This window comes from Micropterus salmoides, unplaced genomic scaffold (genome assembly GCF_014851395.1).
Source record: "Micropterus salmoides isolate LMB-PRFRI ecotype aquatic unplaced genomic scaffold, ASM1485139v1 Ms_hic_scaffold_3, whole genome shotgun sequence".
NCBI classification, from domain to species: Eukaryota; Metazoa; Chordata; class Actinopteri; order Centrarchiformes; family Centrarchidae; genus Micropterus; species Micropterus salmoides.
This window is the reverse complement of record NW_024042261.1, coordinates 7,054,928-7,081,353: the sequence shown is the minus strand read 5'-3', so window position 1 is coordinate 7,081,353 and position 26,426 is coordinate 7,054,928. Positions and strand designations below refer to the sequence as shown.

Sequence of the window (26,426 nt, the reverse complement as noted above, 5' to 3'; positions counted from 1 at the left end):
AATTACAATACACTACAATGTTGTTCACCACATTTCATTTTTGGAATGTGGAGAAATGTCCCAGGTTGAATATATTTAATGTTAGGAGCCTACTCCTGTAGGTGAAGAGAGCATCTTTAGACAGTCACACTTTTAGAGTTGGAGTAGATAGGATTGAAAACCAAAACCAGAGCTGCAAGCTTAAGAATTGTCAGGATTCTACTACCACTGGGACAAGATAATTCAAATATTAAAGGAGGATCACATAAGTAAGTCATACATGCAGAGGAGCACCTGTTGAGGACCACCACAGAATGAACTTATCAATTGTTTTCCTAATCTTCGTTGGGATGCCAAGCTCCTTAACATTCTTGTACTGCACGGCCACTAATTTATTGCATGGTCACTAATTTATTCTTTGGCAATTGACTCCTAAGAAAGAAAAGACCCCTCTGCAAGGACCACTAATCAGTATCTGGTGGCTTGGATTGGTAGTCTCCCCTCTGACAGTGTTTTCCTCATAAGGGTTTTAATGTTTATCTGTGATCTCGTTTGGCTCTGGTCTTGGGAATCTTTCTGTTGCGCTGGGAAAAGACAAAGCTAAGAGGATTGAATTCGGAGCTGCAGGCAGACATGATGGGAAGTACAGATAAAAACTGGAATCAGTCAGTCTTCCTGGTCGATGACACAACTAAAACAGTTTTATTTTTTTGCAATGTACTTTCAAGGCCATAAAGATTCATTTCCTGCAACTTGTGATGTTTAGAAAAATATTCATAGCCAGGTGGAAAAAACAGCCCCGTATCAACACAAGGAATCACGTTACTGTTGGACGATAATGCCCCTCACAATCTACACCAAACCTTAACGTTCAGAGGCAACACAAGGCAGAATGTAAAGCTGTGGTGGACGTAGGATGTAGAGGAGACCAGAGTTTGCAAGACCTGTAGTTAACATGAATCTTTTCACTGATTCCAACATTGATTCTATTGTAAGTATATTAATTGCCTTACCATAATCACATCTTAACTATCGTTTTTATGATCTGTCCCTAACATTAACCATGACATAATTGCCATGCACACATATTGTAGAAAGCAAGATTTTTACGAATGTTGGTTAGCACTGAACCAAATTCATGGTTTGGAAACAATAGTCCAATATTGATGTTTGTGTCTGGTGATAGTTTGGGAAACAACTAAATGATTGATGACAGTGAATACCACAAACTTTAAATGTTTTGGTCAGGTTGGTAATGGCTCAGAAATGGCATTCAGATCACTATGGGTCTAGGGCTTGGTATCGAACTTCAATACTTTCTTGTTAACGACCACAAGTCTAAATCTCTAATTAGCTTCATTATTATTCTATTATGAGACATATCCTTATTCAGATCAATTTTAAAGTTTTAGATTATTTTATCAACGTTATTCACCAGACAAAAATGGGCGATTCTGGAAAAGCCTGGATCACGTTCAGTGACAGGTTTTTGTTTTCTTTTACATCCTTTAGCAACATTTTTTCATTTTTTCATCAAGTTTTTTATTTGTATAATATCTGGCAATTGCAGTATGGTAAGGTAGAATGATTGTGGTTATGGCAAACACATTATTGTTAAAGTATGGCAAGCGATAGGCAACTAATTTGGTTAATGCTGGAATATGGTTAGAAATAGGGAAGTAACACTGGTTTAAGGAAAGATCGTGGTTATAGTCAACAAAAAGGCAAATGTTGGCAGGTCTGTGAAAGAACACAAACTCCTGTCTCCTGCATTCAGTGAGACACGTCTATCCACCACCCCAACCTTTACAACCCTGCTCTTTGGATCACAACACAAAGTTCACACTTCAACCTGAATTTGCACTGAATGCATTGGATACAGTTTATAAGGTGTTTAGACAACATTTAACATTGGAGGAATGTGGCTTCTATTGCTAAATGAATGAAGGATTTTGTAGAAAAACATGCTTCTGTTCTAAGCTATTGTACCGAATTCCAGGTAACTCACACCAGGCACTTTTCATTTGCTTTTATCACAAAGTCATTATTGGCCTCATATATCAGCAAACAGATTCATCAGTCTAACCATGCCACCCAGCCTTTTGTTTGCCTTTCTTGCTGTCCTTTTGTTTCCTTCATCGTACCAAACGCTCCCTCATTCTCTCCTCTCCTCCTCCCTCCACGCCCCCCCCCCCTCCTCACAATCCCTTTTGCCTTCCTCGCCTTTCTTCCTCCTCTCTCCATCTCTCACCAACCCCTCCCCACTCTGTGTTTGTGTCCTCATCTGACCCTGCTTGGCCTGAATCGCTCTCGGTGCCCATTTGGATCGGGCACAGCTGGTGCTGCCGCCGAAAGCCAACTGCCATTACTGCCACTGTCTACTGTCTGTTCTGTCTGTCTGAGAGAAACATCTTTACATAGGCCCTATTTCTCAGATTGTTATGATTTCAAATCACCCATTTCACTCATTCATGCAAATTCTTTATTTGCTGTGTCACATCCCTTTTTACTTTCCTGCTGTAATGACCCCATCCCTCCAGGGGGGATAGTTTTATCTTATTTGCTCTGCCATTCAGGAAATCTGACGAAACTATAACATAAACACATAATAAGATACAAATAATAAGCCTAAAGGTGTCAGCCATTTCAGAAAAGGACGACAAAGCGTGGATGGGAGGAAGGGGGCATTTGTGCTGCTCTGGGTCCAATCAGATGTCACGGGTCGATAAAGACCAGGAAGTGGAGAGTGTGTGTTTGCAGCTGATTGGACGGCGCTGCAGCAATGGCTCACTTTGTGCCAGTTGCAGATAAGCTTAGTGAAAGCAAAGGAGCAAAATCAAAGCCTGCTGTGCAGAGCAGAGAGCTCAGATAACACTTTTTTGAAGCAGTTCTCATAAGTACATGATAAGAACAATAAGTATATGCTAATTGTTATAATACAAAATAAAATATTTAATGGGGCATGTAGAGTTAGTGAGTAGAGTTAATGACATTTTGTCCACAGATACTTTGATTATACATGATTATATGGTAAAACATTAATCTGTGCTCCTAATGGGATTATAATGTTTGAAGATTGTGTTAATTTTAAAAGGAAGTAATAAATTTACTATAAAAAAAAACTCCTGCTGAACTGAACCCTCTCCAGTCATTTGGTGCAGGGAGCATCATCAGCTCCAGGAATTAAAGGAATTAAAGGTGGGGTGTGTGATACTAAACCAATACATGTCTTTTTGTCAATTCAGTAAATATTTCTTCATGATCCGCAAGTTGCCCGTTCTGTGTGAGCGGTGAAAAAAAAATATAAATCAGGTTTTTGTACCACAGACTGTATAAAAAAAGGCATTGCCATGCAAACAGCTCTTATTAAAGTCTCTAGCAATGTGATGATGGCAGCAGACTCTGGCCGCTACACTGTACTTGTACTTCTTGATTTGACTTCGGCTTTTGACACTGTGGATCACGATATATTGATCATTCGGCTTCATAATGAGATGGGACTATCAAGATCTGTCCTTCAGTGGTTCTCTTCCTATATTCATGACAGAACCTTTAATGTTGCTGTAAATAATGTACAGTCTGAGGTGACCAATTTGTCCTGCGGAGTAGCACAAGGTTCAGTTTTGGGCCCTATTTTGTTTTTACTGTACATTTTGCCACTTCGTCAAATTATCGGCTGTTTCAAGGATGTATCATAACATTTCTACGCTGACGATGTTCAGTTGTATTGTTCTTTTAATGATGCTGAGTTTCATTGTTTGCTTCTGTTTCTAGAGTGTGTGTCCTCCATCAAAGACTGGCTAGCCACAAACTATTTGCAGATAAATTTAAACAAGACTGAAACGCTGATTTTTGCCCCAAACCATAAGATCCCGCTGATCAAACAGCACCTTGGCTATCTGAGCCCTTCTGTCAAATCCAGCCTCAGATACACTGGGGGTTGTGTTTGACCAGGCCATGTCCCTGGAGACACACTCAAAACAGCTCGTTCGAAATTGCTTTTATCACCTTAGGAACATCTCTAAAATCCGCAAAATGTTGTCAAAGAAGGATCTGGAAATGATAATTCACGCTTTTATATCGACAAGACTTGACTACTGCAACGCTGTTTTTACCTGTCTGAATAAGTCTGCTTTGAACAAATTGCAAGTTGTTCAAAATTCTGCTGCTATACTTTTAACAGGTGCCCCTCGAAGTTCTCATATTACACCAGTCTTATTGGACCTCCATTGGCTCCCTGTAAAATTCAGGATTGATTTTAAGATTTTAGTGCTGACTTTCAGAGCCTTAAATGGTCAGGCCCCACATTACATCCTGGACCTTTTGAAGCTGTATTCCCCTGACCGCACTCTTCGGTCCTCCGGCCAGAACCTACTTGCAGTCCCTAAGACCCGTTATAAGACCCGAGGGGACATGTCATTTCAGTCTGTTGCTCCCAGACTGCCCCTGTCCATGAATCTGACAGACATCTTTTAAAAAGGATCTGAAAACATGTCTATTTAAGAAGGCTTTTGGTTGATCACTAGTGTAATTTTAATTTTATATATTTATATACATTTTATACTGTTTGTTTTTATTCAATCTTTTGTTCAGCACTTTGTGATTTTATCTGAGAAAAGCGCTTCATAAATAAACTTTACTTACTCCATGTTGTTTTTTTGGAACGAGAAGTGACCGTATTTGAATGAGATGGTGGAGTGAAGTGAACATCATGTCGGATTGTGTTTACTGAGCAAATAAATCAAGTAAGAAGTAGGGTAATTTTCTCTTAGACTTCTATACCGTCAGACTTATTTTTGCAAACAGTAGCATTACCCCCTGCTGGCCACTAGAACAAATGCAGGTAAAAGGCACGTCCACATTGGCTTCACTTTTCAGACATGGAGGTACTGCTTACTTTCTGCTTCACCAAGACATGCTGTTGTTGTGATGTCAGCCATAGTAGCAGGAGAGTTGAGAGTGTCACTGTCTGAAGCTGGTGTGCTGGCTCTGGGACCGTCTCGTCCTCTATGCGTGTTAGCTTCATAGCAGCAACTGTAGCGTCAATGTGCTAACCCACAACTTAGCTAACACTAGTTACATTACTTCCTGTGTTGTTGTTCTCTCTATATCATGGTATTTGTCATATTACTGGATTTCTCCAATGGCCAAAGGAAGAAATAACATGAAAGGGAAAAAGGGAGAGCAGCACTGAACTTGTTGTTACAGTGTGGATAAACTCCACTTACGGGTCAGTTTTCCATTTTCTTGCAACTTAAATCCAGTCTTCAGTCAGAATATTATACATCGACATTTTTTTGCCTTGACAGTAATTCATGTTGAATGCAAATTGTGACATGACCAGTAATAAACATGCTTGTAAACTTTTAACAATGAGATTTTTTAGTTGAAGTAGCTCAATAAAGTGCTTCTCAGTTTGAGGACTGCAAATTTTCAAGGGAAAAGGGGAGACTAGAGCAAACCAACTGATTTGTAGCTTTTAATTGTGCGTCATTTAGCATAGTCAGAACTGTAATTCAAGATATCTGTAATTACATTTTGACTAGTCAGAATGAAAGTTAAAAATACCCTGATTGAAATAACTTGATATTTACAATTAAATTATGATACATAATTCCAGTTTGAGATATCTAGGCTATAACATCATTTTGACTAGTCATAATTCTAATTTTAGAACTCTACAATTGTGTATAAAAATGTTGCAGGTGAAAGTGCATTTTCTGTCATCTCTCCTCCAACCCAAGGCGCCTTGCCACTAATTTCTCCTATAAGTTCTAAGTAAATTACATGATAAATTGGTTAGCCAGCTCTGAGGCGTGACAGTTTCTTAGTTTTTTTGCTTGGAGAATGATGTATGGAATTACTATGGAATTACGTCACCACCCCATTTTAGCAACTAAGCAACTTTTGCAATTTTGAGCACAAAATTAAGCTATATGGCAAAAAATATTTGGGTAATCAACATTGTAAGGAAATGATGCAGAAAAATATGAAATATCATAGAAATGGGGGCTTTAAGATATCTAAAAAGAACAATGTAAAAGTATCTTGAACTGGAATCATGACTAGTCAGAATTAAATTGTAGATTTCTGAAATTGGAATTACTAATCATTATATTTTTTCTGAGAGAATATTCTCACATGAGACTATAAGTCAGAATATATCTTTAATGAGAAACCCCATTCACATGAATGGAAGAAATGTGAAAATGTAATTACATATATCTTTAAGTAGAGCTTTGACTAGACGAAATTATGTTGCAGATATCAATAATGAATATCCGGCCTAGCTAATATATGTTAAAATGACTAGCAATATGACACTGATATCAACATTTTCTTACATACACAAGAGATTGAAGGGAATGGGAAGGTCACAAAAAGCTGAAAAGCTGAACAGATTCACTTCACATTGATTGACCAAAATTGTCCAATATGTTGTTGTTTTTAATCTGCAGAGCTGCAGCTTTTTGCAGACAAAAATGCTGTTAGAAAAAGAAAGCTACAACTTGTTTAATCAGGCACTCAGTATCTATATAGTGTCTGGATCAAACTAATGGCTTGCAACAACAGATGTTGATGCTTTTGTTGTTTTTTTTAAACTGTGATTGGCCAGCAAAACCTACAGCCCTGTGGACAAATCTGCCTGTGAGCAGAGTCATGCAGACCTGTTTTTGAGGCAGACAGCTGCAGTTAACCAATCAAATTCCAGGCAGAATTTTCATCCCTGTCCAATCAGACAGGCAGAGTTTAAATTAACTTTGGAAGCAGCAGCTTGAAGTCTTGTAGTCTGGGAGGCAGTGAAATTCACTGTGATTCTGAATGTAGCTTAACACGGTGTATGCTACAGAATGAAATTGACGCTGCAGTCCCATCCCTGCAGGTCACAGTCTGGTCCTGCCAGTGCCCTCTGATCTGCTGTGGTTGAAGGTCTTTTCTACCTTTACTGCAGTAGAAGGACTTCACCACCAGTAAGTCATAAAAATGGACTTGTTTATGTATGCACAATATTGATTTGTATTCACAAAGGCAGATTCAAAATATACTGTATGTATTTTTTCTCCTGCAGCCACGTCTGGAATTCTTACATTTATCTTCTAACATTGTTCTAACCTCCTCTTCCTCCATTCACCATATTTTGTTCTATCTTTCCTCCATGCAGTTGTTCTTTTTCTTTCATAAATCATCACCTTTTGCCTGAAACCATTGTCTTTGACCCTTGTACTTTCAATATTGGCTGATTTTTAACCTGGTGACATTTATTTCAATTCCTGCATGTATAGAATTTTTACAGTCCAATTGCACAAGTATATTCTAATTGTTATAATTGTCATTAACAGCCGCGTCTGAACGCGGAGGCAATCATCATGTTGTTACTAATTTAGCCTCAGTGTGCCAACACAGACTGTTTAATTAGACTTTATAAAGCGCGTTGATTGATCTTTCAGTAAACGGCTTTTTGTGCTACAGTTGGTGAACAGCTGTAGTTGAGTGTTACTGTATGTTACCATGAAAGTTAATGTTTCATTTTAATTCCCTCCAACTGTAGTGTCTCTCACCTGTGATACAGTTTGAATGAAGAATAACAAAGATGTTACAGTACATTGGTTGTCAATAGCAGTAAATCTCAAACATTTTCCTGTGTTGTATTTTCGCAGCCCTATCAAATGAAGCCAAGGACCTCTTCATTGACACTACATGTCATGTTACAAATGTATTTATTTCAACTGACTGTGAACTGGATGTTATTTAACACTACTGATTATATAAAAGTGTTGTTACAGACAAGACATACTGATACTAGAATTGTTAATGTTTACATTTGGTCTCTCTTTTGTCCTTTCTTTTCAGTAGGTTTGGTCAAGGTTTCTACTATTGTTAGTAGAAGTGGCATAAGCTGGATGTTTCAACTATTACTCTATTAATAGTCAAGTGTGTAAATTTTCTGAGTATTTATTGAAAGAAATGCAATTTAACATCTATAACTATGTTTTCAGTGGTGTATAAAGACTTTACATAATGAACCGTTATGTTTCTATTACCTTAGAATGAGACATTTCTATCTACAAAACTGCGGGTCCCCCCTTCAATGAACGTCACCCTGTTGCATCGCCATGTGTCTACAGTAGCTGAAAATGGACAAACAGCTCTACAGAGCGTGTTTTGTCACTAGGTTGTTGTTCTTCTTCTTCTTCTTGTATAATTCCGGCGGTGTAGATACTTGTCACTACGTTGAATGCGTATGAAGAAGAAGAAGAGGAAATAATAATAATAATATACAGTCTCTGAGTAGTCATCTGGTTTATTAGAAGTAAGAACAGAAGTGAAATTTGGACAAACGGTGGACTACACCTTTTATTTAGCACGAGCCGACAGCGTGTGGATCTTTCGCCAAAGAAGCGAAAACATGATGAAGCCAGACATGTCGGGACAGATACAGACAGATGACAGCAGAAATAAAGGGCATAATCGTTGTGGATTTTTCCAGCTGGAAGGAGCTGATGCAGGACAAACATTTTCATAGCGGTACTGAATTTGCTTGTTTTCTGCTGGACAATAATTTAGTCTATAGTGATAGCTTTAGCTCCAAGCTGGCCATAATCACGGAGAGAAGTGATGCGTTTCCCCTCTCAGTGTTGTGAAATATATAGTTAGATTGTAATTTCATTAACCTTCTTCTTCAGTGTGTGTTTTGGCTTTGCTGTCGACAGAAATGTGCCACTTACGTTCCTGAGACACTGCTGATTAATTGGCAATAAAACCACAGCCTACAGCTGGAAGCTCAGATAAGCCAGCTAAACTTTTACTGCCCTGGTAGAAAAAATATTTAGTTGGACTGTAACTTTTAACTGTGTCTTGGTTTTGTGACGTGGACATGTTAGTGAGACATTTAGCTGATTATTATTGTAAATAAAACTATACAGCATGGAAGTTGCATGGAACTATTCAAGTTCAAAGATCTGATTGACTACAAAACTATTCAAATTGTTTTTAGAGCACACAATAACCAATTGCCTAGAAATATCCAATCCATTTTAGTGCCCTGGTGGAAAACAGCTGCTAGCAGCGTTATGATAACAAGACCATGTGGAGAGGAGCCTTGATCCTCACCTGACAATGCCTTTGTAAACTTCATGTGTTATGTGGTTTATAATGGAATGTTGTGCAAAAACAGTGTGGCTTACATTTTCCTGTTATCTGTCAGTGGTCATACTTTCACTAGATGTGATGTGAAATGTTTTTTGCTTTGGTATGTTAGTCCAGATGAGCCAACCCTCCCAAGATGTAACAAAATGCATGATTAATTTGTTTTGTTTTTTTTATTCTTTATTTTTACAGGCAAGTCATTAAGAACAAGTTCTTATTTACATTGCAGCCTGACAAGTGGGGTAACCACTTAGGGAAAAGGAAATAGGGCTGAAATAAATACAGTACGATAACAGTACAGTAAAATAATGTATTTCAGGAGTATGCCACATCATGTAGAAATTAATTTATTGAAGTTGCTGTTGTGTGATGAACAACTGTGCAATGGATAAGACCATGCCTTTGGTGTGAGAGACCTAGGTTCAGTCCCCCACTATGACCCATCTACCAATGTGTCCCTGAGCAAGACATTTAACCCCTCGTTGCTCCAGAGGCGTGCGACCTCTGACATGTATAGCAATTGTAAGTCGCTTTGGATAAAAGTGTCAGCTATATAAATAAATGTAACTAATAATATACACAAAATCATATGGTTTTGCTGAATAATTAAGTAAAATATAATTTCTTAATATATCTATCTAAAAAACCTAATTTCTTGACTTGCTATTCTCTTTTGTCCTTTTTCGGCCACTGTAGCTATCTTACGAGCTTGGATAGGGGAGTTGAGAGAGGTTTTTTTTTTTTATTTGTTGCAATTCGCAACCCTCACCACTAGATGTCACTGAAACTTACATACTTAACCTTTAAATTTAGTTTTCTATTTTGACTAGCTAGTTTTTATGAACCATCAACCACAGCATGTGGTACTTAGGTGTTACAACTGACTATTTGTTTTGTTTTTTTACCAATTCATAATTTGTCATAGTTGAAGATAGTGATTGGATTACATGCACACCTGCATTAATATGTTAAATAATCAACAAGTCAATGAAAAAAGAAATTCAGTCAGACAACAACAGAGAGTGTAACTTGCATAAAAGCAAAAAAACATCTAAAATGTTTATGTTGCACTGAGCATTGGCACGGGGCAACAAAACTGTCAGGTTTTTCCAAATGCTTCCCTAGATTGTTTGTCTTGTGTTAGTTTGTGAGCAGATTGCCTTATTTAACAACCCCCACTGAAAACAAAACCAGAACTGAAAAAGGAAACACTGCCGTTGAAACATTTGGAAAAAGTTGTTTTGGCACTGAAACAATTACTGCTGCTAAAAAAAGAATTTCACTAAGAGTTTTTTTTTATGCTCAGTTTATTTGCAGTGTCAGTGGATTTCAGCTCAACTTTCTGTTAAAGTTTTGGTGTAGAGAGGAGGGGTCTGAGGGGAGGGGTAGGAGAGCCGGATTTACATATGATTTGCATACTATGGAGAGAACGTCCCTGTTTCAGAACCAGTTGTCCTCTCGTCCACTCCGAAGACATCACTGCAAACCTGAGGCAATGGCTTCCATGAGTTCACTGGGAACTCTCAAACAACAAGTAAGTCTGTTTCTCACTTGTTTTCTCACATCAAACTGGGCTTGGTGAAAGTTCACTTTTATCTGATGTTATGCTGGTCTGGCAAGGTCCGCTGGAAAAAGCGCTAACATTAGCTAATGCTAGCTAGCTAATGTGTGCCACGCCAGGGTGCACTCGCCAAATGTGACATCCAGACTTTTGTCAAAGAGAAGATTAAAGTTGAATCTGTCACAGGACAGCCACAGTCCCTCAGACCTGTTGACCCTAAGCCTCCCACCTGCTTTTAACCTGATGGTATGATCTCTGTCATCACACGCATGCATGCGATCACACATATTAACAGTCGTGGCCGAGCAGTGTGGAGAACAAATGCACAAGAGAACAAGAGGAAGAGCAAAGGCAGGAGGAAAGTGCTGGTAAATTACAGATTATTGATGATTACGGGACACGGTGTTACTACTAGTAGGGCTGCCCTTATGTCACATCATATCGTCATATCACAACTACCTTTCCAGAGTTTGGTCTATTTTTAAATAAAACTATTCATGCCATGTAGGAAAGCAGGAGATGCGTTTGTATGGGAATAATCTTGGAAATAAAGACCTTGTTTCAGGTGATCTCCAGTTACTTACTTACTCCAGAGCTTCAAGATGATAAACATAAATCCAGGTAAAGCTCTGAGGAAATGCAGATGCAAAGAAAGTGCCCAAAACTGATATAGGCCTACATAAAGTTTTAATCCTGTTGCCTTAATTGTGGATTTTTTCTTAGACAAAATAATTTATTCTTTGTTCTTTGTTTCTAATGCAGATACTTTTTCTATATTACAGTATTCACTGCTGTTAAAATAAAAAATAAAAGGTGTTTCTGATGGTTTTTTTCAGTTTAGTTTTTTTCTTGTCAATTCATCTTTTACACCAGACACAGTACTTTCATTATACACAATAAGAAGCTACTGTTTTATTTGTTTATCTTGATAGACTACATGTTTTCAAAAAAAGGACCTTACACACAACCTTATCAGAGCTAATGCTAATATTTATTTATATATACATTTTAGCATGCCAATTTCAGCACGCCATAGTCAGCTTGAATCATGATGAAGATGTAATTTTCCAACAACAAAAATGTGGCTAGTGAAAATGCTGCATGGCTAGTAACTTTGGAAAACCACTAGCCACATTGGCTAGTGAGTAAAAAAGTTAATGTCAAGCCCTGTTTATGCCCTATGTGAACACCATAGCTGTACGCTCATGTCAGAAGATTGGTCAAGCCAGCCACTTGGATTCTGATGCGCATCTATTCAAGCAGTTACGGTACTGGTACTTGGATCGACCAAAAAGGACGAGAGAAAGACTCCTATTTTCAATTTCAGCAATAATTTCTCACATGTTATACACATTTTTCCAAAACAAATGTTTGTGTTCTTTTTTAGTTTCAGGGTTTTTTTCAGTGCCAAATTAAACATTCTATGCATAATTTTAAAGTCACTGTACTGGCTAAATATGGGTGTGGTGTAACCAAATTTGACTGAGAGTGGACTGGCAATATAGCTAGGTAAACAACTCAACAACTCTGGATCGGACTGTGATTCAAATGTTACTAAATTCTGTTGGAGCACAAAAGTGTTCCAACTGAGCTCCGCCCACATGAGAAATGTATTTTTCAGAGCATACATTTTACAAACACAAACTAGACCAAAAGAAAGGCAAACAAATTAGTTAGTCAGTTAAGTTCTGTATTTGACCTGCATCCTTTGGGGTACTTACAGCAACCCTGTCCTCTTTCTGGCCTTCTTTTTGTCTTTCCCTCTTCCTCCTTCTATCCTCTCTTCCTGTCATTTTCATTTGCCAGTCCCCCATGAAGGACAGCCACTGTGAGCTGACAACCTGGCTGTCTGCCAGTCATTACTCTGCAGCCCCCCAACCACTCCTTACCTATCATGTATTTGTCAGACACTGTCTGGGTGCTGCTGCTGAGCTGTGAGATGAATACATGAGAGAAAATTGATGCCTTTGTTGAACCTTATGTTTTGAGCTGAGATATGTTTGTTCCTTTAGATCCGTCTACTAAAAGCATTCCCCAAACCCAAAATGAGTTCAAAAGCATGCTGATTTACTGTTGAACCCCAGATCATAATAGCACTTTAAATGCATCTCATAGTAGAAAATAGAAAAACACCATCAGCCATCAGTGGCATTGGAATTAATCGGAAAGTACAATGTGACTATAAGTTAGCAGACATAAAATCTAGTGAGCCAGTGAGAGTCTGGCATTGGCCCAGACAGAGAAATACAAATAAAAATGTGTGATTGTCAGAAATGAGGAACTGGGATTATTTCAAGCCCAAGAAGTATACTGGAGAATAGCCTTTCAGGAAAGGAGGCGATCCTTGCATGCAAATGTTCCACAAAACGATCAATGTGAATGCCAAGGAGCTCTTTCCACTGTGGTGGGTATGATTCTGGATGTATGGGGCAATTCCTGCCTGTTTCTATGTCTTATCTGGACTGTACTTTAAGTAGATGCTAGGTTTCTTGCACCAAGGTTTGCTAAAGCTGATGGAACCAAGCTGAGGTTGTCACTGGGGCTGGGGCTATCAGCAGCGTCTGATTGGCTTTTTTCTTTTTTCTCTGTCATTGCCACTCTCCAGTTTGCAGATATAGAACCCCATCTCCAGACAAGAAGATCGATATTGGGCGATTGCAGATTGTGTCCAATGGCATCTTTTTTTTTTTTGTCACTTTCAACAGTCCAAAATCAACCTTGATACACAACCACCCTCCACCCTGACCTTCACATCCTTACTTTCTACCTTGCTACATAGAGGGCATATGTCTTCCTGAATTGTCACTGAATATTGGCGTTGGACATATATTGCAAGGAGCAGAATAACCCAATGTGAAAATAAACCCTAGGATAATGGGCTGAGATATAAGTCACCCCAGTTCAAGGACATTTCATGTTCTTTACTCACTAGCCGTGGCACTAAATGTGACTCTAGTTCACCTGGTTTGCTACCAATAGCTATTGTACAAATAGTGTGTACTGTGTGTTCTGAATTCAACTAGCAGACATTTGGTGGTTTGGTATTGCTTTAGCACACAGAATCCCGCAACCAGTCAGGTGGCAGCTAGCTGGAACATTATGTTTGACTTTAAGGCTAGGTACTCTTTTTTAATGGCACAAGCACAGTGACTGTGTGAAGTGGTAGGTCTTGGGCACATGGACTGCGTTGGTGCCTCCAAGCTCCCCTGCTATTTTGGGTAATTAGGCACAGTGATTCATAATCTTCTCAGCCAGTTACATTACTTGTCACATAGCTCTGTAACAGCTGTGCCAATCACAGAAGAGCATGACTATAAAGTCTTGAGAAATGGAGAGCCTCCATGAAAATAGAGGCCTAAAACTGAGGTTTGTTTAAAACAAACAAACTAGTTCATAGTCATTTCAGTTGATTTTACAAAAGTAATCTTTATCTCAGTGGTTTCTGAAATATCATTTGCTAAGAAAATCAAGACAGCAGCGTCTGATTGATCCTTTACAAACTCATCCTTGAGAGTTTTATAAAGAACCCAAACTGTGACCAAATGTACGGCATAGTAGAAACGTGTCTTCATGATGCACCGTTTATTAACATACACAGAAGCCTGAAGAAAGACCTGCACTAGGTTGCACCAACGTGTACAGTCGACGCTAGAAGCTCAATAACTATATTAGCTAGTTTGTAACTAAATCAGCTACTAAAATTGGTCGCACCATAACTCATCGGGGCATGACTTAACTTGTTTAGATGTAAAGTCGTAACTAAGGCAAGTGGCCATGGTTACTCTGTGCATTAGCTTTCTGGCTGGCATGAGCCACTTGGCATCGTAATACATCATAGTAAGCTAGATCAAAATTGAAATATCATATCAATAAACTAAGTCTCTACTGGATTACTGTCTTGGAAACTGACATGCAACTAATGACAACTTAGTGAGTACAAAGCTCTGACATTTTATGATTTACCCCTACCCTGGGCCATTGCAACTATGTAGTTGTTATGTAGAGCTATATTGTAACTAATCTCCATGGTCCAACCACTTTTATTTTAATAATAACTATGTTATAACTAGGCTAAGTTTGAATTTAAACGCGACTGGTGCAACAGGCTGCAGAGGTGGGAGAATGCCACAAAGATGAACTGCTCAAGAAATCTGTGTTGCTTATTTTGCTTGATGACCTGCAATCTCCAAAGGACAGGGAATAAAATATTGCTCTCTGTCTGTGTTCCTGTGTTACAAATCCTGTATTTACACATACAGCCTACCACATGATTTTCGTCACGCAACAATTACCTTTCCGGGTGAAAATATTATCAGTGAAGTTGTTAAATCACAATTTCACTCTTAATAGTGCATTATTAATTATAAACTTCGTTATAATGGGAAAAGTCTCTGTGAATGGCCTTCCTAGCCTTTAGCTTAATACAGTGAGATTTGAGTCAAATCTTCTTCTGTTTGATAAGTATATTTTGGCATGAAGCCACTTGCCCTGTTAACATATTCTTTTTTTTTCCTGCATTATGCTGTCATTACAAACACTTGTAATGACAAGTTACATCTCAACACTTCCTATCACTATAAGACCTCTAGTGTTTCAATTGACAGAATCCCTTCCTTTCTAAACAAGACTTTTGTTGTGTCAGGACCAGGTTGTGGAAAATTCAATGGCTTGCACAGTTCCCATACAGTCCATCAAATATCTATTGCCATCTTGTGGTACTTCATTTATCCAACTTTGCTTATTTGTGGGCGACCACACCCCAGCACATTTGACCCGGCTTTTATTTGACTTTTATTTTTGGAATAAATTCTGTAATCCTGGTATTACTCCTTCTAACTAGGGGTTAAGTATCTTGCTCAGGGACACATTGGTCTCACAGTGGATTTCAACTCAGGTCTCTCACACTAAAGGCATGTGTCATCCACTGCTCCATCACCACACCCCCTATTACTCTTTGCAGCCTTTAATAAACACCCACTTAAGACAACAAAGCTAGCATATCATGAAACACAACTGCTCTTTTTGTTCAGCATGGAAAAATACTGGCTAATATAAGTTCAAAGCATTCAGTGTATGTCTTAGACTATAACTATGTGCATAGGTTGTGTGAGGACACAGTGTATTTTATGCTGAGATTTATTCCTGAGGATGCCTGGCTCAGAGAAGAAGCATGCCAGGAATTTTACAAGGTGGCTCAGTGGCTCAGCAGAGGCTCCAGATGTAGGCAGAGCAGAAGGCTGTATGTATATATATATATATAGCAATGCAGGAGCAATGCAGGTATGGAGTAATGCAAAGATGGAGAGACTTCCTGGGAATTTGGGATATCTTATTTTTATTCTGAGACCTTGCAACATGGTAAACAAGATATAGCTTCAACGGGGCAAGAAACATGAGTAGTCAGACAAAAATAAAGGTTGTAAAAAACCCTCCAGGTAAGTAATCAAACAAAGGCTATCGGTAAAATTATTATCCCAACTGTCTTACAAACATCCATCACAGTTTATAGATCGAATTCTGTGACTTACAAAAATTGCCATAATCATTGAATCTCACAGTTTTTAGCAGCATCACGAGTGCAGTTTCGGTTTACCTTGAAATGTGTCTCAGACCGAAGCAATTTCCTCTATATCTTCAAGAATTGCATTCAAATTGGGTGATTCCACACCTCAGGATTTATGTCCAGTGCCAACTTTCAGTAGAGACAGAAGTGTGTTTTTTATGTAGTGAAGCAGAAAGTAAGAATGGGGCAGTGGTAAAGGACATTTTGTGGTGATTTTTCCCTGACCTTACAGTTATTCATTTAGCTGATGCTTTTATCCAAAGCGACTTACAATTGCTATTCATGTCATGTCTTGATCAGGGACACAATGGTGGATAAGGCACAGTGGAGGATTGAACCTGGGTCTCTCACACCAAAGGCATAGTCTTATCCATTGCACCATCACCACCCCTTACCCAACAACCTTACCCAACAACCTTACCCATACCTTAGCCATAGTTTATTTTCCATAACCACACTGAGCGCTAACCATACTGTCATTGCCATGCACAGATACTGTGGAAAGAGAAAATTTGCCACTGAACATGACAAAAGCAATTGAGTGTGTCATTGAATGGAAACCTAATTTTGCAGAATTATTGGTGCTTTTATCTGGCAGTAGGATTGATCATTTTGGAGAGTACAATGTTATTATAACTGATAGATCTGATGGCCAGAGCTACATTAATAAACCCCAAATTGTGATAAATTGTTGTTTTCCTTTAATACTTTGGCTGAAAGTAGAGGAATACATTTTCTTTTAGCTGCTATGACTACTGCTTATAGTATATTCATGCATAATAGCATTAACCTGGCTGACCTGACAAGAGGTTTTATTTTGTATAGGCTTTGCTCTCTGTAGCTTTAGTTATTGGGTTTATCCCTGTGCACATGCCCTATCTGAAGTAGAATCTGGGGTTTTGATACCAATGTTTATTTGAAATGTTGTCAAACCCACAAAAACATGTTGTTTTCACTAAAGAATGTATTAGTATTGTATAGTTTTCATTTAAGGTAAAAAAAAAACCTTGTTCTTATAAAGTTGTACGCAGCCAACCTCTGTAAAGAAGCTGCTTTGGCTTCAGTATTGCATCTACAGGGGAAGCCCGGGGAATCTGGTCAAGGGATGCATCAGTTCTATCACTAACTGATGCAATGCATCATTCTGATCCTATAGACAAACAGTAATCAATTCTACAATAAATATGTAATCAATGAAGCTGCATTACACCTATCATTTCAAAAGTGGACAACGCTGACTGGATCATACACACTTTTCATAAAAGATCGATATCAGCCCTTTATAATAGAAACTCAATATATCACTGGAGAGCAGTACTTCTCTAACTGCGAATCATTTATCATGCAAAGTGCTTGAGTCCTCTTGTGCATTTAGCCATATGGGAACATTGTCTTGCACATTATTTCATAGACAGATGATAACGGGTGAGAAAGCAGAGACAGGAAGGAAGAGGAGGAACAGTGTGTCTATGACTTCCTCCAGGTTTTCAAGCCCTCAAGTAAAACAGTGATTTCTACCCCTGATTGTTGCCACACTCACCACAAACAATACCATGGAGAGGTGTTTGGCAAGGACTGATGGAGGAAGAATCCCCCGTGGTCAAAGGCTGACTGGCCTTCGGGAGTACTGGGAGTTTCCCCAGTGGGCCGCTGGACAAGTGGGCCAATAGTATACACATAGTATTAAAAAATAGGCAAAAAACTGCATATCAATTGGTATGTGGCTTGATTGACTGGCCCACAGTGTGTGGTGTGTGGTTCTGGCCCATATGGGGGTGGGGCAGTGGCATTTAAATATGAGTGGCAATGTCAATCAATCACACACTCCACATTAGAACATAATGAACTTGTGTGAGTTAATGAGTGAGTTTCTGCAGTGATCTTTTAATATACAATTGTTAGTGAAATGAACTGTAGAGTTTTATTTTCTTGATAATTGTTGATTTTGGCTATAGGCAGTATCGTTCTATTCCATGTGTCTAGCCTGACTCCAGCAAAATGGTGGGTCCAAATTTTATTTCATCAGTGATCTATTTACATTTAAATCACAGTTGCATGGTCCGGACAGCCACTAGGCTACTAAAACTCCAATTTATTTACTGTACTCAAGGGCTCCACTGAGGTGATTACTTTTGTTGAGGAGAGCTAGAACGTTGATTCTAGTTTTGAAGTTTACGAAATCAAGTTAGAAATTAATTATTTCGTAATAAAAAAAAATATATATACATATTTGTGATGTTCTCGCATAAAATCCTGAAGAATGCAGGAATAAAGTTCTCTAAAAACCAGAGATAAATTCCGGCCCTGCCCATAAAGTACTGAACACATGAAGTTCCATAGAAAGTGCTGTATTGAAGAAGCATGTATTCACTGAATGCACGGCACTTGAGAACCATTGGCTGTCAAATGAATGATGGTAAAGGTTATTACATTGTTGATGACAATTATATGTGAATTCTATTGACCTGAAAAAGGCGTGTTGTAAGAGACTGTTCAGAGTGACAAATGCGCAAGGCAAAGGCAACAGTGGAGGTCAAAGTGAGATATTATAGAATACACATTGTCTTTCACTTTTCTCTCCCTCATGAAGACTAAACACACACAGAGAGGAAGTGGGCATTGTTCTCTCTTTAACATGGTTTTGGTAAAAGGACACAGATGAGAACCAGTAAAAAGGTAAAAAGTCTGTTGTATGGTTATTGGTAGGAAGTTTTCAACAAGTCCTCCAAACTGAATGACAAAACACACGATATGTAAATGATGGTTAAAAGGGGGTTTGATGTAGGCATAGAAACCAATTTGGTTAAGGTTAGTTAAAAGGATACCAAAACTGGCTTTGTTCGTGACAGACAGAAGAATCACCACTCAGATGGCCAGGTCCTTGTCTGGTAAACATAGACGTTTGAACAAATGACAAATGCTTTTGTTTTCTCGGACAGCCATGAAGTTCTTTTGGTACCCGGGATATGACAAAACAGAACTTTAGAGTGAAATCCTAAAACGTCTCATAAACAGTCAAACCCTTAACATATGACTCATCTTCTTACCCAATCTGGGTGGTTTTACTGGTTTAGTTGCCTTTAGTCCTGCTGCCAAAGCTATATTTCAAGAACATAATACAAAAAGATGTTTCTTTTTGTATTATCCATCCATTAGCTATACCCACATATCCTTTACATATATTACAAACAATATGATATGAGACAAAGATTTCCTGACTTTCTGCCATTGTGTTTCTAAACTGATAATGATACAATTGGCCTGCAATACCTATGCAACTTTAAAGTGAGACAGTGTAACTTATGATTAGGTGACAATTCTGGTATTGTACTAAATATAAACACCTTACTGTAACAGTAGCACAAAGGGCGAAGTGTCATAAAGTTATTGGAATGACTCATTAATGTCCATTATACAGCAATATTCATCTAACGTTAACCAGAATAAGCTACTTGTCATACCAGACCAAGTGAGGCTGTAGCAGCAAAACCACTGAATAAACTGAAATGAGTAAGGATGAATTTCAATGCTAGTGAATTCAACTTCTAATTTGTAAGAGGAAGAATGTGTTATTTCTTCTTTCAGAAGTTTTCATACACTTGTACTGTAAAAGCTACAAATAAAACAAGACATGCAAATGGAAAGTATTCAGTAGGAAATCTCAAAATAGTGGACTTGTAAACTTGAAAAGTTTGAAAAGTATTTTAGTTTTAATTGTCTCCTCCATCTCTCACTTCTCTAATTCTTGCGTTCATCCAGCTTCTGCGTGGATGGTTTAATGTTTTAAAAGGGACTAATACTGGATCCTTATTACTCCCCAAGAGGGCGTGGGCTCTTAATGCCCCCCCACCGCACTGCTTTTGTGCTTTCTCTCAGGGAATGCCATTTGCATGAGACGAGAAATCTTTGTACTGTACAGCACCTGTGGGCCACACACACATATACACATAACCACACACACACACACACACACACACAGACCAGGTCACGTGGCATCAGAGTGCTTTGTTTGTATTGAGAACTTTTTCTACCTCTTCAGAGCAGATTAAAAGAGAGAAGTTGCAGCCTTAGGCGTTTCACACCCATGGCAAACCAAGGTCTTAGGCTGGTTTCAAGATGGACAAAAGATAGACATTAATTATGGCTTACATCTAACAAACTTTAGATAGATCAAGTTTTTCTTACGGCAACAGCGGCTCGACTCTCCATCTCTCTACTCCTCTCAACCCTCCCGTTTTTCCTGGGATTCTCCCGTATTTTACCGTTCTCTCCTGGTATCCTCCCATTTAAATATTTTCCAGTAAATCTCCCGTAATGTTAACCTTTCCAAAAATTTATTAAAAACTTGCTGGCCGCATTTGAAATGTTTGCTACACTCCCCTCCGGTAAAGCAGGTTGCAGTATGTTATACATCAGCTGTAACAGTGATGGGAAGTCAACGGCACTGCCCAATAAAAAAAAGAAGAAGAATGGCATGTGACCCTAAAAATAAATACGTGCGAACTGGAAAAATTAATGATGTGCGAGTAAAGACTACAACCTACAGTAGCATAGTTAATAGTTCTGGATTAAAATTTAAGTGTGTAAGATTTATTGGCATCTAGCGGTGAGGTTGTGAATTGCAACCAACTGTCTAGTCCAGTGGTTCTCAAAATGGGGACCCCCAAGGGTCCTTGAGAGTGTTCCAGGGGGCAAAAAGGAGAATCATTTATTTTCACTAAAATTCCATCCATTATTAACACAGTGACCGTATGTATGTTGGTCATTGAGTTTCATATATTTTCTGTAATAAAACATCTAAAAACCCAATATCCAATCAGATGGTTGATCCTGGGACAAAATCTTATCAAACTGGGGTCCATGGTCTAATTTGTGTCAGTTAAGGGGTCTTTGATATAAAAAAGTTTGAGAACCACTGGTACCCCCGCCCCATGCTCCTTTATCTTTTCAGTTGTTATAGTTGAAGTAAATTTATAAAGATGCTGTTTGTTCCACAGGAAAGCTATATTTGTTAACCTGATTAAGATGTTCGCAGTAACCAGGCAAAGGCTGTTATGGTTTAAGTCTCTAAGAGAGTGGAATGTTACCCAATAAGTTGTCATTTCATGATACTTTATCATCTCTTAATTTTAATACTTAATACATTGTTTTTAGGAATAGTTAAAAAAATAAATAATGCTACATGATAAATAGAAGGCTTCAAATAGACCCAGTGATTGGTATCGGCCGATACTGCTTTCAGCAATCGGTGATCGACCCCAAAAAGGAGCAGCTCCAGAATTACGCACATCCTTATCTAAATAAGTATACAGTGGGGAGAACACGTATTTGATACACTGCTGATTTTTGATACACTGCTGATTTTGCAGGTTTTCCTACCTACAAAGCATGTAGAGGTCTGTAATTTTTATCATATGTACACTTCAACTGTAAGAGACGGAATCTAAAACAAAAATCCAGAAAATCACATTTTATGATTTTTAAATATAACTGTACATCGGCCTATATTGTATCTTTTATGTTCTATATGTGTAGCATACAGGGACTACAAACTTTCAGTCAACAACATTGTTCACCTACTGCACAAACGTCTACTTCTGAAATATCTTGAACTATCTACGATGAATCTGCCCCAAAGTCTCTGAAAAAAATAACATTTTTCAAACTAAAACAATGGTTGAATGAGCATAAGCTTCAAACTGCTAAGCTCCAGACACTGTAGCTAACAATATGCCTTGAGGAAGAATTTACCTTTAAAAGAATGTTTTACTATGTAAATTTGGCAATGAGAAAAGCAATAACAGATAACATTTCCAAGTCCCTACTGCTGTGCCGTTAAATTGTATCCTGTTATTACTTGCTCTACACAATTGTTAGCAACCCACAAATTGAGCTGTTTTCCACTTTTTTTTCAATTGTCAGCAAGTGTTACTCTTGGTACAGATGTACCCTGGGATAGGAGGGTTAACTTTCTAGACTTAAAATCAATCTTTATTGCTACACCACATTACACCAGCCTAAGAGCGATTTAAGACTGGTTTAATCTTGTATCTTTGTGAAACCAACATTTTATTGGAAAGATGTGTGGGTGGTTCATTTTAAGTAATAAAGCCATTGGTTTTCACATGTTTGTATGAGCCAGTATTCAAAATCAATGAATACTGTACTTTCAAGGTTTAACACCTACGTGTGACGGTGGATCACGCAAGCGAGTTGTCAAGATGGACTCTCCAGTCACATCCACATCAAAAGGCAACAGCAATTAAGATGAAAAGCCAAACAAAGAGATTTACAGCTATTTAATATGGAGGAGGTGTTTGCCTTACGTTTAGTATGTATGCCCTAACAGGCCCTCAGTCTTCAGCAGCGGTCTTCCATGATTACTGCTGTGAACAGAAACAACTGTAGTTAGAGCACAGCAGATCGTATATGAAAAACAAGATTTTAACTTCCATATCCCAACGCATTTTAATATCCAGAGACTCAGTAACATCCAATGATATGTGTATGGAAGGAAGATTAGATAAGACATGAGAGAGGAAGATGATTAAGAAAGGCAAACGTGATGGCCATGGTTCCTTTAAAATTCTTTGAGCTCTCTAGAAGTACTTTACTTTCAATCTATGTACAGATCTCCAGCTCACCATTCACTTGGCGCTGTTAGCTCAGTCCTTTCTCAACAGGTTTAACAGACCTACAGTCATTCTTTCATCAAAGCTACTTCAGTTGCCACCCGTAATGGCACCAGAGAAACCTGTCAGTGCTTTAAGTACCAAACAGGGTCTGCTCGCCTTTCTACAGCTGCTGTGGGTCAGGTATATAATTAAGAATTAAATTCATCTTAGTTATTGAGAATATAGAAGTTCATGCTGTATGGTAGAATCTTGTTTTGGTCAAATCTTGTTTTCCATTATAGCCCTGATTTAAGTTTTATGTTATTCTGCACACCAAAATTTGTTGCTTTGGCTCAAATCAAGCGGGAACTTATCTTGGTGCTACACATCACAACTGTGAAATGTGAAAAGTAGTCGTTCATGGTTCAAATGTTTACTTTAGTCTTCTGCAAACAAGCATACATCATAAACCCATTCCCATTTTGTCACTTTTCTGTGGCCAAGATATAGAAAACCTTTACATACGCAACAATTTAGAGACTGCATATGTGTAATGAAACATGTACAGTTTCCAATAAGTTTTACTATCTAAATTTAAATTTGGGTTAAAGGTAATTTATAAGATGTGCCACTATAACATTTGGGACACTAGCAATAGAAACATCATTAATAGAGCCAACGATTAGGGATTGAGCACAAAATGTAGGAGAAGTGCCAATTCAAAGGCCACTTCAAGTGTCTCAAGATGCTACACGAAACAGATTTTGTGGGTCAGTTAGAGTCAGTCATAGTGTAAAAATGGTTCAGGTCTTTTCTTGCAGGTAAGCCAAAAATGGCTACACACGATGTCAGTCATTGTTAGCTAAGCTAGCTAAATTATGGCTATAAACAGCACAACACAAGCACTGTCTCTTATTTTGACGCTACAACTATATTGACATTTTGCTTGTAGCCTACAGTAGTACCAAATTAGTTAACATTAGCAAATTAATTAGCTGTCACCCAGATTTGACACAAAGCAAATTTTTCCCTGACAGTGAAGTTGGTTTGCTAACATTACCTTCTAACTACAAAACATTGTCCTAAATTTGATAAACCTGCTCCAACTCCCTTTACCCCTTCTGCCTCTACTAAATGTCTTTAGTCTTTGCATGCGAGTGTTTATGGGTCTTTTAGACCCACTAAGACATACCTGTCCTCTAGACAACCTCATTGAGCTCCCACAACTTTTGTCTTCCATTAGCAAGTTAATATACAAGTCACTTCCAGTTTTTTGTCTGGTATCCGTTATATCTGTACGTTTTGGACTCTAAGTCTGGCTACTAAAGTTCCAGCAGGGAACTCTAATTTTGCATTTTAGAAATCTTTGACTCTGCCTTATTTATTATGTTTCTATATCAGGACACCTTAACCAGTAAATGTCGGTATAGGCCACATGTATTCTGAACACCAAATGTAATTGTTTGTAATATGTTATGCTAACTTTAGGCTACTCTATCTGACGTATAGCCTCAGTGTATCCTGAAAATTAAATAAGTGGCTGGATACCTAAGTCAGTAGTGATTAGTCAGAGCAAAATCAAACACAGACAGACACACACAGACACACACATACACAATGATTAGAAGGCTAATGGAAAAGGCGTCCTAAATAATGGAGTGGGAACAAAATGGCAATTTAGTGTGAATGTCATTCTAATATGGAGCAGCTAAAGGGCTAGAAATGTGTGTGTCCAAGGTTAGTGACTGCTACTGTGTGCTTCAGGTCTGACCGCTTAATGACACATCAACACTTCAAACCATTCAACAGCAATAATAACAGTAGATCCATAAAGCAGTGACCATTATATTAAAGTAGATAGAATGAGGTCAAGACAAAGTATGAATCCTTCAGAATCAAAAGAGCAACAGCAATATTTTTAGCTGTGATGAAAAAAGCACCCAGTCCATTATCTGGCTAAGTATAACAGGAAACAAACAGTCCTTCTACGCCTCCGTGGAAGCTTTCATCTATTTTATATTGCAAGAGGCCTAAATTAAATTAGCTGACATTGTATTCTTTAAGATAAAAATGAGTGGAGGCGAGCACCAGCCTGCCCCCTGTCCCTTTAAAGACAATGACCTGACCAGCAGTGCAGCTTGGCCGGAGATGAGAAAGTAGTTATTTCCAGCAGCCTCCTCATTTATTTGTGTACGTGTTTTAAGCGACCTAAAGCAGAAGGCTGGATGCCTGGGTGCCATGCTGATAAAGCAAGAAGGGGACTCTGTGCACTCTGTGAGTCAAGGGGCAGCATGGGGGGCTTGGACAGGGGATCAGGGCTCTAAGCCAGGCGGATACACTCGGGTGGATAACATGTCTTTAATGCTACTGATGGACTGCCCAACTGGCGCCCCGGCTGGCTGGCACCGTGCCCAGCGTTCTTCCACTGGCTGAACGGCTGTATAGCTTGAACGACTGTTGTGAGACAGACAGTGAAAGTCAGGGGTGACAGACGGACAGACTGACCGCAGACAGACAGAGGCGACCTCAAAAACACGGGACACAGAGTCCAAAGGCAAAGACAGATGGGGAGAAACGCTGACTAACAAACTGTGTGGAATGAACATACAGGGTACATACCTACACTCAATTCATGCATATTTTATGCTGAGCTATAGAGTTGATTAATACATCCCAGTGGTAGCCTTTGAAGTCACATGACTCATGATGTTTGACCTCTCATGTTCCTTTCAAAGACTTCAAAAACAGGCATCACCGTTTGCAGTTACTCAGCTGATGCCACCCTACATGATCCATTCCCAACATTTTCTTATCTGTCATAGCATATCCATCTCTTTTGTTCAACATTTTATCAACGCAGCAAACAGGCTACAATACATTTTCCTGATATGCATATGAGAGCCCCCGAACACTAAGAGCAAAATTGAAAGGTACTAATATCACTCTCCTGGCAGATCCCATGCTAAATGTGCTCAGTCAGCCTTGAGCTGAAGTCTGAAATAACAAAACCAAGAGAAACTGGAGGGAAAATGCAGATTTCAGAGGTTGGAAAGCCATATATCAGTTGACTCGCATTAAGTGAAAACTGAACCAGTAAGGTTTAATACAGCAATGCCAAACAAATCCAGAGATATGAGTTCTTCATGGTCCAATACTTATCTTAATTAGTAGAGATTGGTCTCTGCCTGTACTTAGAGGTCAACACCAGCATCATAGTACTCCTTTTAAGTTCTGAATTACGTTGGAAAATAACTTTGCTCCACAGTATGACATGCAGTCCACTCTGTGTATTGATAAGGACAGTCATTTTAAAGAAAATCTGATTTCCCAAGACATTTGCAGGTCAAAGTTCACAAGCTTGACACCTAAAGACAGTCAAGTGGCTTCAGCCAGTTCAGACATGGCTGTGACAACAGCAGGACAGGAAAGAACAGAGTATATGTTTTTTTAGACAGAAGAGATTACAGCAAAATTGTTTCAAGAGATAAAAATTTAAATTCAAAAGATAAAATTGGAAAACATGAACGTGAACTTCATGGATAAGGGAGAAACCAAAAGGTAT

The 26,426-nt window shown here is 38.6% G+C and overlaps 1 long non-coding RNA gene across 8 annotated transcripts in view; it reads right to left on the bottom strand.

Moving 5' to 3' along the window:
* Positions 1 to 26,426, bottom strand: part of LOC119882794 — a 104,111-nt gene that overhangs the window by 21,090 nt on the left and 56,595 nt on the right. For 6 of the 8 annotated variants that reach the window (XR_005440543.1, XR_005440542.1, XR_005440545.1 and 3 more), the window contains exon 3: positions 22,577 to 22,636. This is a non-coding gene — a long non-coding RNA (uncharacterized LOC119882794). The remainder of the gene's footprint in view (positions 1 to 22,576; positions 22,637 to 26,426) is intronic. The other 2 variants (XR_005440546.1, XR_005440549.1) reach the window with 1 other exon arrangement.